The following is a 17,245-nucleotide window of genomic DNA, read 5'->3' as shown; positions in this document are numbered from 1 at the left end:
TAAGGACAGATTTATTATTTTTGGAACAAAGCAGCGCAGTAATCAAAGTTGCTGTTCCATATTGTGCAAAGGAAAGAAAGCAGCGCAGAACCATGCGGTATATATTACCAAGCAATAGTGATAATTATCGCTATTGCTTGGTTAGAGACAAAAATGTATCGCCGACCTGCGGCAATTTTTATCGCAATAAACCTTGGTATTACCAAGGTTTATCACAAATGCGATAAAAATCGGCCGCAATGCATGAATATCACTGAAAAGTCAGCATATTCAGGCATTACTGAGCTAATGTTCTTAGCCATGTTATCCACCTCCCATTGGATAACATGGCTAAGAACTGCTCAGGGCAGGTGTTAGCTTTTGGAGATATTCGCGCTTAGCGCAAATATCTAAAAAAGTTGGTAATAGGAGATAGTGATGTTAGTGACTGTTTCCAGTCGCTAACATCTTGGCACGCCCACTTTCCATGTCATTAGTGATAAATATCACTGACATGCAAAGTGGGGCCCAAGATGGTCGTTTTCACCTACTAGCTGTCGCTAACTGGTGTTAGCGACAGCTAGGTAATAGGGAGATAATGTTATCTCCGCTTTCTTGGCTTTTAAAGCCAAAAAAGCGGAGATAAACCCCCTTGATAATATGCCCCCATATTTATTAGCATTGGGATGCCAATCTCTCTTGCTTACTTTTACACACAATCGAGACCAACATGGCCTTGTCAATGCTTGTTTAGCGTAGTCTGTCAAGGTTGTTATTGTTTAAACATGGGTCGTTTTCCAGTTATGCCTACAGAGCAGAAAGAATGATGAATCTAGCAATGGTGAAACAAAAAAATCTACTTTAGGCCGATCAAACTCAGAAAGGGAGTAAAGCAACAGATGGGAGCAAAGCAACAGAGATGTGCAGAAAAGCCCTCCAATCTTTAGGAAAGACTGGCTCTGTGGAGTAGGGTCTGCAAAGCTATCTCCTCACAGACAATTGGAGCTGTCTGTAGTAAGACTACAAACATGGCTTACTGCCCCTCACGACCCTTGCACTGGCACACAAATAGGCTGCCTAGCACCCGGCAGAACCTTTGCCCCATGGAGCAGAGATGTGTACCTGCAGACAAGCATTGGATTTGTACTGAAAGCTTACCCTTCAAGCACAAATTCGTGTGCCTTGGCAAATTCGTAAAAAGTTCACCCATTGGATGTGTGCTCTACAGTGTAGCACATATGGTATACGTGGAATGATTGGAGAAATGGAAACCTTTCTCCTTGTTAGTACCTGCTTCAAGGAGGCATTTGTACTTGTGCAAAGGCCAGTCTGGCAATCTTGGTGGATCGTACTTTGCATCAAAAGCAATGGATGCTCTAATCAGCCCAAGTTACACCCAAAGTAAGGCCATTTTGATGCAATCTGATGCAAAGCAGCACAAAGCGCAATTTGAGTTTAGAAATGTCCCCTTTCCAGGGTTGGAAAGTGATTACCCTTGCAAGTGTCTGTGTCACGGTTTGTCACTTTGAGTGACTTCGCTCTGGCACATACGCTTCGTAAATCTAGCCTTCAGTGCCCCCCAAAATATTACCTGCACAAACACACACATTACTGTGCATGTGTTTTTTGCTATCTTCCAGCAGAAGTATCTTGATTTCAGAAGCAGAATATTTTAAATATTATGAAGAATAATTTCTCCTGTCCTGTTTGTTGTTTGCAGTCTGATATTCATAGTGATGCACCCATAATTAAAATGCATCTTAGTAACATTAATTACATATTTTGCTTTCTGGAGGACTTTAAGTTCGAGTGCACCAAATAACAAAGGGGTATCTCATCCTAACCTTCCTGGCTGCTTGTTCGTCTTACATAATGACATTAGTGGACTGTAACAAGCTCTTTCCTTTCTTCAGTGCAATCAGAGTTCAGTATGTACCTTTTGAAAATCATGCTAAAGCTTCACTTCAGTAGTAAATGACATAATTATATCGTGTTTTATATCAGTAGGTAGCATGAAAGCATACAAATGAGGAAAACGAGAGGCGTTGAGGTAATCTAGAGTAATGGAGGATGAAAAAGGTCAAGCTGCTTGCTAATGGCCCTGATAATTGAAGTCCTGGTGCTTAAATGAGTAGGTGAAAAGAGCTGGAAAAAAGCCTTGAGTGCAAGAAAGAGGCACCGGTTCAATAGTAAAGAACAACTGAAAGTGAAATGTATTTTTCAGTTTCTGTGCACTCTGGGTAAGAGATCAAACCATCTGAATTGCAAAACCTGAACAACCTATAGGGAGTCTTGTCAATATTTGGAAGATATATAAGGTTTTGTTATTTGGAATGCACTATAGTCAGTGATAAGTGGGATGAAAAATTAGAGGCTCTCTTGAAGGAGAGTGGTCAAAGGATCTTAACTAGAAACCATTTCCAAGAGTGTGTCCTATGTGATTAAGCATGTGGCTTAAAACATATGAACTAAGGGGATTATTTACAAGTCTCTTGTGCCGCTGGTGTGTCACTTTTTATGACGCTCCAAAAGTGCAGAGTTCGGACCCATAACTACAATGCCACACAAAGTCACTTTGTGTGGATTTTCATGGAGTTGTTGCTATGGTGTAAGGCAATGCAGAGCAAGTTGCTACGTTGCCTTACACTGTGTCTGGGAGGCGATCCAGCGCCGAGACACCCACGGGTAATTGAGCGCTTAACAAATCGCCTAAAAAAATCCATGGACATTATGGTGGCTATTCTCACGTAACACCCATGGGTTTTGAACCATTCCCAGATTTACAAGGATCTGTGAATGTGAGAATGCTGCAACACACATAGAACATGTCCATGGATTGTTTTTGTGCAGGAAGCTGCTCAAAAACAATCCTGCCGACAATACAGACACCCTTGCACCATGGTGCACAGGTGCCTGGTTTAGCCCTGGGCACCTATTTGTGAGCCGCACTGGCTGAAAGGACAGGAATGCACTGTATCGTGCAAATACAGTGCATTCCTCTGCTTTCCCTTTGGCGTAGGACAGCACAGCAAAAAGACTTGTAGTGCTGCCCTACGACAAATCATTGTATATGAGGCCCTAAATTCCTGTGCTTCACACAGCATTCCACCTGACCACTACTTTAATGCTTCCCTTTAAGTTTTCTGTTATTTCATCCAGAAATATCTCACAACAAAGAACATAAGCCTATTTGTTCTTCCCCTGTTAGTTAGCTGAATCAGTTTAAGGAGGAACAACAGTGAGTTTCTGGGGAATAATTAGAGTTGAAAATGATTCAAATCTGAACATATGAGCTAGTGAGAAATAAAACATTACTAAGGTCTGTTAAAGGGGTAAAGCTCCAATTCTCCCATTCACTCACATTTCCTGCTGATACACATGTCCTTTTTCTTTCTGTTTCATTCTTAAATCCTCCTTCTGCATATTCCACATGTTCTATCTCTTCATTACTGTCTATTCGCTCGGTATTTCTGCATGCCCCTCCTGTCATCATCTTCACTCCACTATGCCCTTTCTCTCATAAATACACACCCACTCTCTTCTCATAAAAACACAAACTTGTATTTCCCTTTGAAGTTGAATTTGTTTCCAAGCTGTGTACTCCTCCTTCACAGTCTTTCACATAAACTGATAAAAGCAATGTGTGCTCCGCAGAGAGGCCAAGAAGTGGATATGAATATAGTATGAGCACGTTTTTTGACCAAAGTTTATATTTTATATTAAGTAAAGTAGTATAGCAGATGAATGTGACAACAAATTTGCATAATATAGAACAACATATTAGGGATACGTCCCAATGTCAATTTTTTTAATTAATGCCAACTCTGAGACCATGCAAGATCTGCTCCACGAACAAGCCCCTTTCTGCAGGCCAAACTGATATAACATTCCTCATGTCACAATGCACAGTAAGATGATGGGCCATGTGTGATTGGAACCATACTGCTCCGATGACAGTTATCAAAGTCACGGGAGACGTTCTTCGGCTATGCTCCCCAAATATAGAATGTTTCCCTCCAAGGGCTCCATTGAATTCTAACGTTCTGTTTGTTTTAGGACAGAACAAAGCTAAGGTAAGGTAAATTCACAAATCGGTTGAGGGCAGGAAGTGAGACGAGATCAGACACAAACTACCTCCTACAATGGGGTCAACTGGGTTATTTTTTGGGGCTCCTCGAAAGCATCGTGCTTTTCTCCAAAGTTGTTCTCCTTGGCCCATTTAGCTATCCTTTCAGGCGTATAATAGAGCATACATATTGAATGGAATTGCTGAAATTGTAAGCTCACAGAGTAGACTGAATCGCCTATGTTACCCAGGGCCTGTTTGATCATGCCAGGTGTTACGTCTATACTCAATGCTTGACTCCAGCATGTAGCTAATTTTTCACATCCATCCAATTTAAGATTGGACTGATGTTTGTACATGTTGCCAATTAGAGACTATCAGCCATCAGTCCTCGTGTGCCCGCCCCGCCTCCCAGCTGAGCCGCCCTCCCACTGTCCAGAAATAGCGCTCCTCTCCCTGCAGGCGCCGTGACTCGCTCCTCTCCCACGGGCTGAGTGGTCGCTCCCAGTGTCCCTGCAGACATCTGGTATCGTAGCGCTGCATTGTTGAGTTAATTGCCTTCTATTTTCGTGTGCTGTATGCTGGCTTAGCGCTTTGCTGAAGTAGCGCTTTGTGTATTTAATCTGTGCTGTTTTAAATTGTATCAGCGCGTTTGCCGCTAGCGCTCCGCTGTGCTCCCCCCTCCGCCTCGATTTTGTTTGTTGTGGTAGTCCTCGTGTGCCCGCCCCGCCTCCCAGCTGAGCCGCCCTCGCCCCTCCCCCTCCACTATCCATATATGACAGGAGTTCCCACGCGCAGCATTTACGCGCAGCGACCGCGCCCAATCCGCGCCGAAGGTGCGCCAAAGGTAAGCCCGTCTACGCCCGTCCGCGCCTGGACCGCGCCCAGTGCCAGACCCCCTGCCCCTCGCGCTTCCCAGCCCTCCCGCATTACCTACGATGCCGCCACCCTCCTAGCCCTTAACCCCGGTCGCGCCCCCAACTGCGTCCAAGCCGCTCCTGGACACACCCATGGACCTTTCGCCTGCTACTCCTGCAAATTCAGCGGCACCGACAACATCTCCGCTATGACCACACCACAGATTCTCGACCCCAACCACCTACAATGCATCCTTCTCAACACCCGATCGGTCCACAGACACGCCATTGACCTATGGAATCTACTAGACACCATCTCTCCAGACGTCGCCTTCCTAACAGAAACATGGATGAACGCTTCTTCCGCCCCAGACATCACCATTGCCATCCCTGAAGATTATAAGATCACACGCAAGGACCGTACCGGCCACACAGGAGGAGGAATCGCTATCGTCCATAAAAAATCAATCCACATCTCAACCAGCTCTGACGTCAACCTCGCCAACTCTGAACACCTTCACTTCCAGATCTACATCGACCCCAAGACCACACTCAGAGGCACCCTCCTCTACAGGCCACCAGGACCCCGCGCAAAATTCAGTGAAGACATCACGGACTTCATCACTCCACACGCGCTCCCCTCCAAAGATTACATCCTTCTGGGAGACCTCAACTTTCACCTTGAAAATAACAACGACCGCAACACCACCACCCTCTTGGACAACCTCGCCAACCTCGGACTTAAACAACTGGTCACCCCCCCCACCCACATCGCAGGTCACACAGTCGACCCCATCTTCACCTCCAGCAACCATGTCTCCTTCAGCCACACTACGGATCTCCTCTGGACTGACCACAGCTGCGTTCACTTCACCTACAACAAGCCGAAACCCACCAACCACCTCCAACCAACTCTACAAAGAAACTGGAACAAAATCACCATCGACCAGATCTCCTCATCGCTCCTTCTAAACACCCCAGCCTACTCTTCTAACCCAGACCAAGCCGCCGCCAACTTCACCCTATGGTTATCCAACACCGCCGACATCCTAGCACCACTGAAAAAACGTCAAAGCAAACCTGGCAGCAAGAAGGCCTCATGGTTCAACGATGATCTTAAGAAGTCCAAGAAACTCTGCCGCTCCCTTGAGAAGGCCTGCAAAAAAGACCCAACCACTAGCACCAAGGACGCCTTCAAAAACGCCACCCGCACACACCACCAACTAATCCGAAAGGCCAAGAAAACAGCATTCAAGGATCGACTAGACAACAACGCCCACAACAGCAAGGAACTTTTCAACATCGTCAAGGAATTTACCAACCCCTCGGCCAACTCCAACGACATCACCCCCTCTCAAGCCCTCTGCGACTCCCTGGCTTTATTCTTCCACAACAAAATTGCAGACATCCACAACAGCTTCGACAACCAACCCGGAGACCAACCCACCCAACCATATGCTAGACATTCTCCCCCCTTGAACACCCTCAACGACTGGAACCCAATCTCCACTGAGGACACCATCCGCCTGATGAACTCCATCCACTCAGGATCCCCCACAGACCCATGTCCTCACCACATCTTCAACAAAGCAGACTCCGTCATAGCACCGCACCTCCGAGACGTCATCAACTGTTCCTTCAACTCCGCCACCTTCCCGGAGAGCTGGAAACACGCTGAACTCACCGCCCTTCTGAAAAAACCCACAGCGGACCCCACCGAACTCAAAAATTACCGCCCCATATCGCTCCTTCCTTTCCCGGCCAAAGTCATCGAGAAAGCTGTCAACAACCAACTCGCCGCTTTCCTCGAAGCCAACAAATCCCTCGACTCCTCACAATCTGGCTTCCGAGCAAAACACAGCACTGAGACCGCCCTCATCGCAGCAACAGACGACATTCGAACTCTACTGGACAATGGAGACACAGTCGCCCTCATCCTCCTCGACCTCTCTGCAGCCTTCGACACAGTCTGCCACAGCACCCTTTTACAACGCCTCAGAAACATCGGAATACAAGGAAAAGCACTTGAATGGATCACCTCGTTCCTCACCGGAAGAACCCAGAGAGTCCGCCTTCCACCATTCAAGTCTGAGGCCACTGAAGTCATCTGTGGCGTACCACAAGGATCCTCACTCAGTCCCACCCTCTTCAACGTATACATGAGCCCCCTTGCGGCCATCGCTCGCCAACACAATCTCAACATCATCTCCTACGCGGATGACACTCAACTGATCCTTTCTCTCACCAATGACCCCAGCACCGCCAAAACCAACCTACACGAAGGAATGAAAGAAGTTGCCGAATGGATGAAACACAGCCATCTGAAGCTGAACTCAGATAAAACAGAAGTCCTCATCTTAGGTACATCCCCCTCTGCATGGGACGACTCTTGGTGGCCAGAAGCCCTTGGAAAAGCACCCATCCCGACAGACAACGCACGGAACCTAGGCGTTATCCTGGATTCTACACTCTCAATGAACAGACAAGTCAGTGCCGTATCCTCATCCTGCTTCAACATTCTTCGCATGCTCAAAAAAACATTTCGCTGGATCCCCACTGAAACCAGAAAAACAGTCACCCATGCTCTGGTCACGAGCCGACTGGACTACGGAAACACCCTCTACGCAGGTACTACCGCTAAAATCCAGAAGAAACTCCAACGAATCCAAAACGCCTCAGCCAGGATCATACTAGACATCCCGCGTAACGAACACATCTCTGGCCACCTGAAAGACCTCCACTGGCTGCCCGTCGATAAGAGGATCACTTTCCAACTGCTGACCCACGCACACAAATCACTCTACGACATCGGACCAGAATGCCTCAACTCTCGACTGTCCTTCTACACCCCCTCCCGCCAACTACGCTCTTCCAGCCAAGCCCTCGCCACTGTACCCCGCATAAACAAGACCACTATGGGAGGAAGATCCTTCTCATACCTGGCAGCTAAAACATGGAACTCACTCCCCACTTACCTTCGCCTTACCCAGAACCACCTAGCATTCAGAAAGCAACTTAAAACGTGGATATTTGATAAGTAATCCTCCTCCCTTCCCTAAGCGCCTTGAGACCCTCTGGGTATGTAGTGCGCTATATAAATTCTTTGACTTGACTTGACTGACTTGACTTTCATCAAGCTAAAAACCGGTCGCGACCGGTATTTTTGCATTTGGGATGCCTCATCCCAAATGCAAAAATCGCAATTTAATGAATCTCTAAATTGAGATTCTTTAAACTGCAATTGCATTTAAGGAATCCCAAATTGAGATTCCTTTAATGCAATGCATCAAAGTAAAAAAATTAGCGATCTCGCTAATAGGAGTAGCAAATTACCATGAAGTTGATCTTCATGGCAATTTGCAAAAACTTTGAAAAATGCACTCTTGTGCATTTTTCAAAGTTTCATGTTGCGAAACACATGCCCTTAGGGCATGTGTGTGCGCAACATATGTGCACAGATCAATTTCAGGGATGCAACAGGGTGTCATTTTGACACCCTGGCCCCCTTGAAATTGCATTCTCAATTTTCGATTCTCTAATTGCGATTCGCAAATTGCGAGTTGCAATTAAGGAATGTTTAGAAATCGCTCATTTTTAAGCGATTTCTACATGCATAGAGTTTTGCGATTCCTTAATTGTGATTCCTTAAAAATCGCAATTAGGGAATTGCAAAAGCCAACAATGATGCCTGTGCCTGTTAGTTTTTTCCCAGTGTAGACAGTCCCTGATCATAGAGGTAGTTATCACATTTGACCCCAAGTTTTTCCCCAAGTAGTCCCTGATCTGCAAGTATTCCAAGAAAAAATGAGCGGGTAGTTTATAATGAAGTCGTAGAACTTTAAATGACTTACTACCACTTGCAACGTACAGATCCCCAAAACATGTAATCCCATACTTGGACCATGATTTACCTGCATGGTCATGGAACACATCAGGAAACATAGGGTTCCCCCATAATGGGTGCTTATTGTGTACTAGCAGGGAAACGTCGTTTGCAATGCGGTGTTTACACCGCGACCTTTACCACGCTGCCATTAAAACGCAAGTCGTTACTATGACTTGGGCTCGATGGCGCTGTTCGTTAAGGAATATTGTAATTTTCTATTCCAAAACCTTCCCTACTGTTACGTGGACTGGTGTTAGAATAGAAAATTATAATGATCCTCAATCCGCGCCCTCCAACGCAAGTCGTTGTAACGACTCGCGTTGTGAAATTTGCGTTGTAAAGTACTGCGATCAAAAAGATTGCGTTGTACTATCATACATCCGTACTAGCAATAGTTTACTTCTGACAGCCATAGCCCAACAATTAAAAATACTGTCCCTAGCTGTTTTAAATCTAACACGATTGAAATAATTTGGGTCATTGGTACGATATAAAAATAATTGACTATCATCTACTAGAATCAGCCGGTACAGGCAATCTTTCTGGTCTATCCCAAGAATGCTACGAAAACGCCCGGCAAACACAGCCCAAAAATAGATTTTGAAGTCTGGTAGACCTAGGCCGCCTTGGTTATGAGGAGATTTGAGTAGGTCGATCGCCCTTCTAGACTTCTTAAAACCCCATATAAAGCTACTAAGTACCCCATCTACAATAAAAAATGTATTAGAAACACGTAAACGAATTGACCTAAACAAATATAGAAACTTGGGGAGTATTTTCATTTTTATGAAATAGCATCTCCCTAAAAGCCCTATGGGAATCTTATGCCAGTTCTTTAATAGTTTAGTAGTTTTGTTCAATAATGGAATGTAATTTAAAGTTACAATTTGACCAACTTTTGCTGAGATCCTGACCCCCAGGTACGTGACTGTAGTGCATACCCCCGCACCTGTGTTTTATTGATATTTAGTTTATAGCCAGAGACAGACCTAGGGGCCCATTATGATCGCGGTTTTCCCGCATCCTCTGGGCCGGCGGACTCGACCGCTGGCCCGGAGGATGCGGGAAAACCGCTGCGGACCCACCAAAGACCCACCGCCACATTAGGATAGCTGGTGGGTCTTCATTTCAGTCCGCCGCTTTTCTGCCATGGTCGGTTAACAACCACGGCGGAAAAGCTCTAATATGGTAGTGGTTTCTCTCAGACACCGCCAGACATATTAGGATGGCTTCTAAAACATGCTTTTCCGCAGCAGATTCTCTGCCGTGGAAAAGCATACGGATCCTAACTTCGGGGGCCCGTTGCGGGCCCCCTGGGTGAAGGTTGGGTGGGGGGTGCACATGGGGGTTACCTATGGTACCCCCCTGCATTAACATGCAGAAAGCGGCAGGCACCGCGCTGTGCCTACCGCTTTCTGCATGTAAATGCAATGCATGCCTTTTTAACATTGCAGTGGGTGCAGCTTGAAGCCGCACCCGCCGCAATGTTAAATATAGAGGATGTGACCGCCAGGGTGGCGGTCACATCCTAATTGCACAGGAGGGAACACCGCAGCACATGCGGACGTTCCTCCTACTCAGGGCTCGCGGACAGACGCAAGTCCGTCCGCGATCGCAGTGAGCCCCCAAATTAGGTTGCTGCTATCTCAACAGCTGGGACTGCTTCAGCTGGATTAGTGGAAAAATTGCAAGGTCATCGGCGTACGCCGTAATCTTAAGCCAACTTGTCGCAGCCACTAGTGATTTTATATGTATGCAGGATTGCAAAGTACGGATAAATGCCTCTATCTAAAAAGCAAATAATAACAGGGAGAGGGGGCAGCCCAGCCTTGTACCGCAAAAAAATATCAAATGGAGTTCAATATGATCCTGAGTATGACAGCTTAGCTTGAGGTTTATGAAATAAGGCTTGCACCCACTGTCTAAACTGACCTCCAAGGCCGAATGCGCTTTATGTAGCCCACAGAAATTCCCACCCGATCTTGTCAAAGGCCTTTTCGGCATCTAAAAGAATCATGCTGAAACCCATCCTCCCCTTCTCAGCATAATCAAAAGCCCCAATGGCCATGTGCACATGGGCAGTAGTGTCTCTGGCAGGTATAAGCCCATGTTTATTTTCAGACACTAATCCTGGCGGCATCATTAGGGCAAGATGATTTGTCAAGATTTTTGAAAAAATCTTGGCATCCGTATTCATAAGAGAGTTGGGCCGGTATGATCCACAGTCTTTGGGTGGCTTGCCTTTCTTAAGAAAGAATACGATCTGGATCATGTTCCATGACTCAGGCGTCCTCCCACTAGTGCCAACATAATGAATAACCGTACTAAATGGGATGATCAGTGCGCTTTTAAAAACCTTATAAAAATCTTTGGGTATTGAGTCTACCCCTGCAGCTTTCCCTGAAGGCAATGCCGATATAGCCAATCTTATCTCTTCCAACGATCCTACGCTGTCTGATAAGGCTGCATCTGCCTCATTCAGAACTGAGAGGTTACAATCTGTAAGATATTGTGCCATATCGTCTCTGTCAGGTGTATAAGTAGATGAATAGAGTTTCTGATAAAAAGATTAGAATTGTTCCAAAATAGCTGAAATGTGAGTATGTAGGATACCATCAGCACCCTTTATAGCTTTGATCTTAGTTTGATCCTTTGCTTCTACCGCCTGATAAGCCAGAATCTTTCTGACATGTTCTCCATATTCATATTATTATTATTATATCGCTATTCTTTCCCTAAAAGTCTTTTTTACTGCAGTTCTTGCATCTGTCAAGGTAAGAACCAGATGGTCCTGAGCTCTCTGGTCTTGTGCTACATCATTGACATGAGGTTTTTCAATGTCACGTAAGGCGGCAAGTAGTGACTCCACATCACTTTTCAGCTGTTTATTTTGCTGCCATATGTATTGCTGGGTAATGCCTTTAACAAAAGCTTTCATTGGATCCCAAACAATCCGCAGGGATGCTGTGCCTATATTTTCCCTAAAATATACCTCTAGTTGTTGCGCGGTGCTAGATACAAATTCATTATCAGTAAGCAGGTACCTTGGTAAGGAAAATGGTCTAACACTTTTATCCTCAGCTGTAGCCATAAAGGATAGTAGAATGGGATTGTGATCATATGTCACCCGGGGACATATTGCAATATCTAAATCTAAGATTAAGCAATCAGAGGCCCAAGCCATATCGATTCTAGAATATGACTTGTGAGGGGCTGAGTAGTACGTATATCCCGGAATAGATGGGTATGTTTGCCTCCAGGCATCTATTAAGGATTGTAGTCTCGCTATTTCCAATATTGCATACTCTCGCCGGATAGCGTGATCAACTACTAACAATCCAACATCTCGTGGCGCAACAAATGTATAGGAAAACTTGTCGGCGAGCGCAGGCACACGGTAAGTAACTACTGCGCACACGAGAACGCATTTTTAAAGCCAAAACAAGAAAATACTTCAGTTTCACAGCAGATTGCAAAGGTTTTGACCATTTCGCACTCTCCGTGGAATGTGAAAATGTCAAAATATCGCAAATTCCACGAGTGGAACGAAATTTACCGCCTAGGCCTAGCTGTAGCAGCCGCACAACATATGTCCTGGGAACTCCCCCTTCTGCTCCATCTGGAATACTGAATACCCGCAGGTTATGCTGGCGTTGGCAGTTTTCCAAATCTTCTAGTTTAAGATGGATAGTTGAGACAAAATGCCCCAAATGTGGGACTTATGCTTGCTAATCTTATCCATATGTTTATAGAGTGTCCGGAATTGAAGACTTACTGTCAGAAGATAGGCGAGGTGCCCCATTTTATATTAGGATTGGGTCCCTCATTAACTGTCTTAGAAATTATGCTAGGCTATAAGGCAGATAAATCTGCTTTGGCAGAACTTTTTTCAATTATGATGGTCGCCGTTAGATTAGCTATTACCCGGGCATGGGGTTTCCCAATGCCGCCATCTATTGGCAAATGGTGGACTATTATACATTTTGTTTGGAAACTGCTCTGGCTAAAGCTAGGGGTATGCGTTCCATGGCCAAAATTGAAGCACTCTGGGGGTCCATGAATATGGTGGCTTAAGTCTAATTAAACAAGGAGGTATTTTTGGATCTTTATGATAGAAATCTTTATGCTATGTTATTGTTTCGAAATATTTGGGTCATATGCGTACTTTTTTTCTCCTGTAAATCCTCTTGCCTTTTTGGTTTTTATTTTTTGATGAATCAAATTCTGAAGACTATATATATGTACTACCCACATTGACTTATCCTATGTATGTTATGTATTTGCTCCCCCATTAGATGACAATAAAAATAATTTAAAAAACGAAGCATGGTGCTTGCTGCATATGGCTTAGGCGAAGGGTCAGAACTGGAAACGATATAAATTAAGCAGGTCTCCGGGGCCATGCTCACTTTCTTTTTGGTCTGATGGCCTAAAGTTTTGTCACACGAGAGGCAACAAAATGCCAATCTGTTACCCATTGCTACTCTTAGGTTACACTGAGTTAAAACACAATGGCATCCAGAATAGAAGCTCGAGTCAACGAGATTCTTCAAGTGGATGAGTAAGGGAAGGTATGTGAAGAGTGGCTTACTAGGCCTGTGAGAAATTTTTATTATGCTGCTGAAATTTGCAAAATGGGGTTCTTCAAAAGTTTAGAAAATGTCCTGTAATGTCACATTAGGCAATTTCAAGTACCTGTCGGCCACATGCTACTGGTTTGCGCAGAAAATGTCTCACTCAAGAGCAGTTCTCTTCTCGATCCACCGTCCTGCTGGTATCTACTCTGAATTTCAAGGTATGCCCTCACCTGAAATCTTCGCTTGAGATGTTGCAAAAACATTTCTCATAATTGTGTGTATATTTTCTAAAATGTTGAGGTGTTTCATCCAAAATGATATGATATCACACATCCCTACTTAGGGAGAGGAGGTGACTAAGGCGAAAGATTTGGATTGCAGTTACATTCTAGTAAACCTATGCAACTGCACAATGTATGGGCTACGAAACAGGAGGCAAACCAATTTTCAAATTGAAATGTTTGTTTGTATTGAAACCAACAATGTTATATCGGACGTTGCTGCTGGTGTGCACCACATTTTCCATATCTTTTTTACTTTTGCTTTTAGCTCTTTATTAGATTTATGTAGAGACAGATCATAAAAGCACAAATTAATAGATTAAATCACATGAAAGCTCATTAGGTAAAAAAGAATGAATCATTTTTAAAACCTTATTAAACTTTTTAAATTTGTTATTAAAATCAAAATCGGCTGCACAATTTAATTTGTGAAGATTAAGAGTCTTAATTCATTTTAGCAATCTCCTGGCCCTTCTATTCCCCCAACAGGCCCATAAAAAGGAAGCTACAAAATAGCAGACATCGGGGTTGCAGAGAGCTTTCAGAAAATGCATTGCCACTCTGCATTGCAAGAAATGTTTCCGCCTTAGAATTGGGAGGAGAAACCTTTTTCTTTTGTGAAGATAAAACTTACAAAAAAAGACAAAATGTAGGTCAGACTGTGGTGAACAGTTATCACAGGGACAGGGCCCTAGATCTGCGTGTTTGTACCTCTTCTCTGGGAGCCCCAACATCAATAGAATTAAATTAATGTGGAAGCGCAGCAGAATAAATCTGGGTTGGGCTACTGTTACGGAAGAAAGGCAACAGTAGCCTTCCTCAGATCTTTGTGGAATTTGATCATAGACTGCAAGCACCTGGGAATGCCTGTTCTTTTCCCAGCGGTCACAGTTGGCCTTCAGCAAAAAAGGTTAATTAATTTCTGTTTAGGGACCTTAATACATGCTGTTGGGTTCCAAAAGAGGTCTCCCATCCCTATTGCATTCAGTTCAATCTCCACATATCTGAGTTAACCAATCCTGCTATGGCCCTCGAGCCCCAGGCAATCACCAATTATATGTTGGGTTAGATTGACGGTGGCCCTTCGCCACATCGAGAGCCACAACAGGATGGGTGCCATTCTGATAAAGTCAGACAAATATGGGGGCCCAATTCGAGGTGCAGAATGTAATTAGATGTGGATGGTTGTAACGAGACCCTGGTCTTAAAAAAATTTCTTCCACTCTCTGCAGTTGATCAATGTGGGCCATTCCCCACTCTCCGGCCCCATACATTGCCGCCGCTTTAGTTTTAGCTAGGAATATCTTTTTTCTTGTATTAAGAGGGCTGGCACCTACATTTTTAGCAAAGCCCTTTATGGCTTGAGTTCCTCTTTCCATACCCAGGGCCCTTGCTACCACTAGTTTGTTCCAGGATTGCTTGTTATCAAACAGGATCCCCAGGTATGGGAAAGAATTAACTACCTCGATTTCTTTTGAGGACAGATGGTAATATGGTGTTTTAAAGCTTCTATGAGCACCTGCTATAATAAAGAATGATTTAGATTTGTTCACCCTGAGGTCTAATGAGGCCATAAATGACGCATACGTGGATATAAGGCTTTGAAAGGCTATCCCAGTCCTGGCGATTAAAACCGCATCATCAGCATATGCCAGAATTGGGAGGGATATGTTGTAAAATTTTGGCGCATCTAGGGTGAGGCCAGACAGGACCACTTCCACCCCGTTAGTATAGATGGAAAAAAGAAATGGGGCGAGGACACAGCCCTGCCTTACTCCCTTCTCAGTCTTGAATAACCGCTTGCACTCCCCATTTCTGCCATACCCCACAGAGGCAGTGGCATTGGCATACAACTGACGAATGAAGCTGATAATCAGCGGGTCAATCCCCAAACCTTCCATCATCAGTCACAGTCTAGGGTGGGACACACAATCGAAGGCCGCTGACAAGTCCATGAAGGCCATATATAACCTCCCTCCTTTGGCCTTAGTGTACTTGTCTATGCAAAGCGAAAGATTGAGACATGGGTCCACTGTCCCCTTGCCCTTATGAATGCCATATCAAAAGGCGACTGATAAAGAAAGTGTATAGCTTGATGCGATAAGTACATCTTTCTCTCTAAATGGTAAAGTAATTGAGAGCATTATAATGCATGATATTGCCAATCAATAGAGAATAGTTACATACCATGAATCCAATAATTCAAACCCAAACGAAACAATAAGGGCTTGATTAGTAATTTAACTAACAAGATGCTCAAGTAGCATAGAACTCAATTACTCAGGTGCAAAGACAATCATTTATAGCGAATGCGAAATCTTTTATAAACATATGTTATAGAAAACAGTCAAAGCAATGAAACAGCAAGGGTTGATTCACGCAGAAGATTTGAGAAAGTGAATCGCTGTTGCTGTTTGCTGTAGTGGTCAGTCTTCTCCACCAGGTTGGCTGGGTGGCAGAAGTTTATGACAATTTTATTTCAAATCCTGTGCTTTTGCTAATGGTCCTCTACACCTCATTTTGCCTTTATGGTTTTGGACGGAGAGGTTCACCCTTGATTCTGACAAAATAACAACACCACACCACCAACGATAAACCACAGGTGCAACAATTGCACATTTCCACTTTTCAATAGTTTCCTGTCAAGTTTCATCTGTCATGCTCTACACTTGTCACTTGTCTAGTAGGTATCCCCAGGGCACAACGATTGGGTTCCTTCTTTCATTGTAAACCTGTCCTCATTCCCTTATTTTGACATCTCCGTCAAGCCTATATGCTACAGCTATTCTGGCAACACAAAGCTGGTAATAAAACTGGGAAAACCTTCAGACCTCAAGACTCAGGACTCAGTGAATGCCACTTGGTTGAGGGCCTGTGGATGCTGAAGAAATTGATTAAACTAAACAACAGCTAATCAGAAATACACACCTTTGGATCATGGCAGTATTACAGCACATCAATCAAAGTGAAAAACCTCATTTTGATTATGAATTTCAAAATGATATTTTTAGGCAAATGAATCTTAGTAATTGGGTTTCGCATCATTTGTATTATTTTCTTTACTTAAGCTCACACTTTGGATGTCATTTTTGCTTGAGTCTGCATAAAATGTCTTGTTTGAAACTGGGTTTAGGCCAAAGCTGAATTAGATATGGTGAAATTGTGTAATCACAGTACTTTAGAAACACTATGGAAAATAGACTGAACAGTGATCTTACATGACTTTTATAGTAAAAGGCATACATAGAATACAAATGTCAGGCCTATGATTGGGTCAGGAAACCTTCGAAGGCCACAAGGTAGACAGTAGCTACTGGGCCTCTAACATGGTGGTTAAGATTGTTTCCCATTGCAATCCTGAAAACTACTCTTGCTGTGCAAACTGGGCACACCCTTTCTGCACTTGATTCTCAAAGTAGTGAGGTTGAGTAGTCTAAGGCTTCTCAGGGAAGGAGTGTGGGAGCAAGACCTCAGAACAGTCAACGACCAGACAGAATATGGTATTGTTCAGCCCAGTGCTTATCTTTTAGTTAAAATAGAGTACTTATATCTCACAGTAAAAGAAATACCACATAGTTCAGTAGGGTTCTCAATTACAA

This window comes from Lissotriton vulgaris, chromosome 5 (assembly GCF_964263255.1).
Source record: "Lissotriton vulgaris chromosome 5, aLisVul1.2, whole genome shotgun sequence".
In the NCBI taxonomy this organism is placed as follows: domain Eukaryota; kingdom Metazoa; phylum Chordata; class Amphibia; order Caudata; family Salamandridae; genus Lissotriton; species Lissotriton vulgaris.
This window is presented reverse-complemented; position numbering follows the sequence as displayed.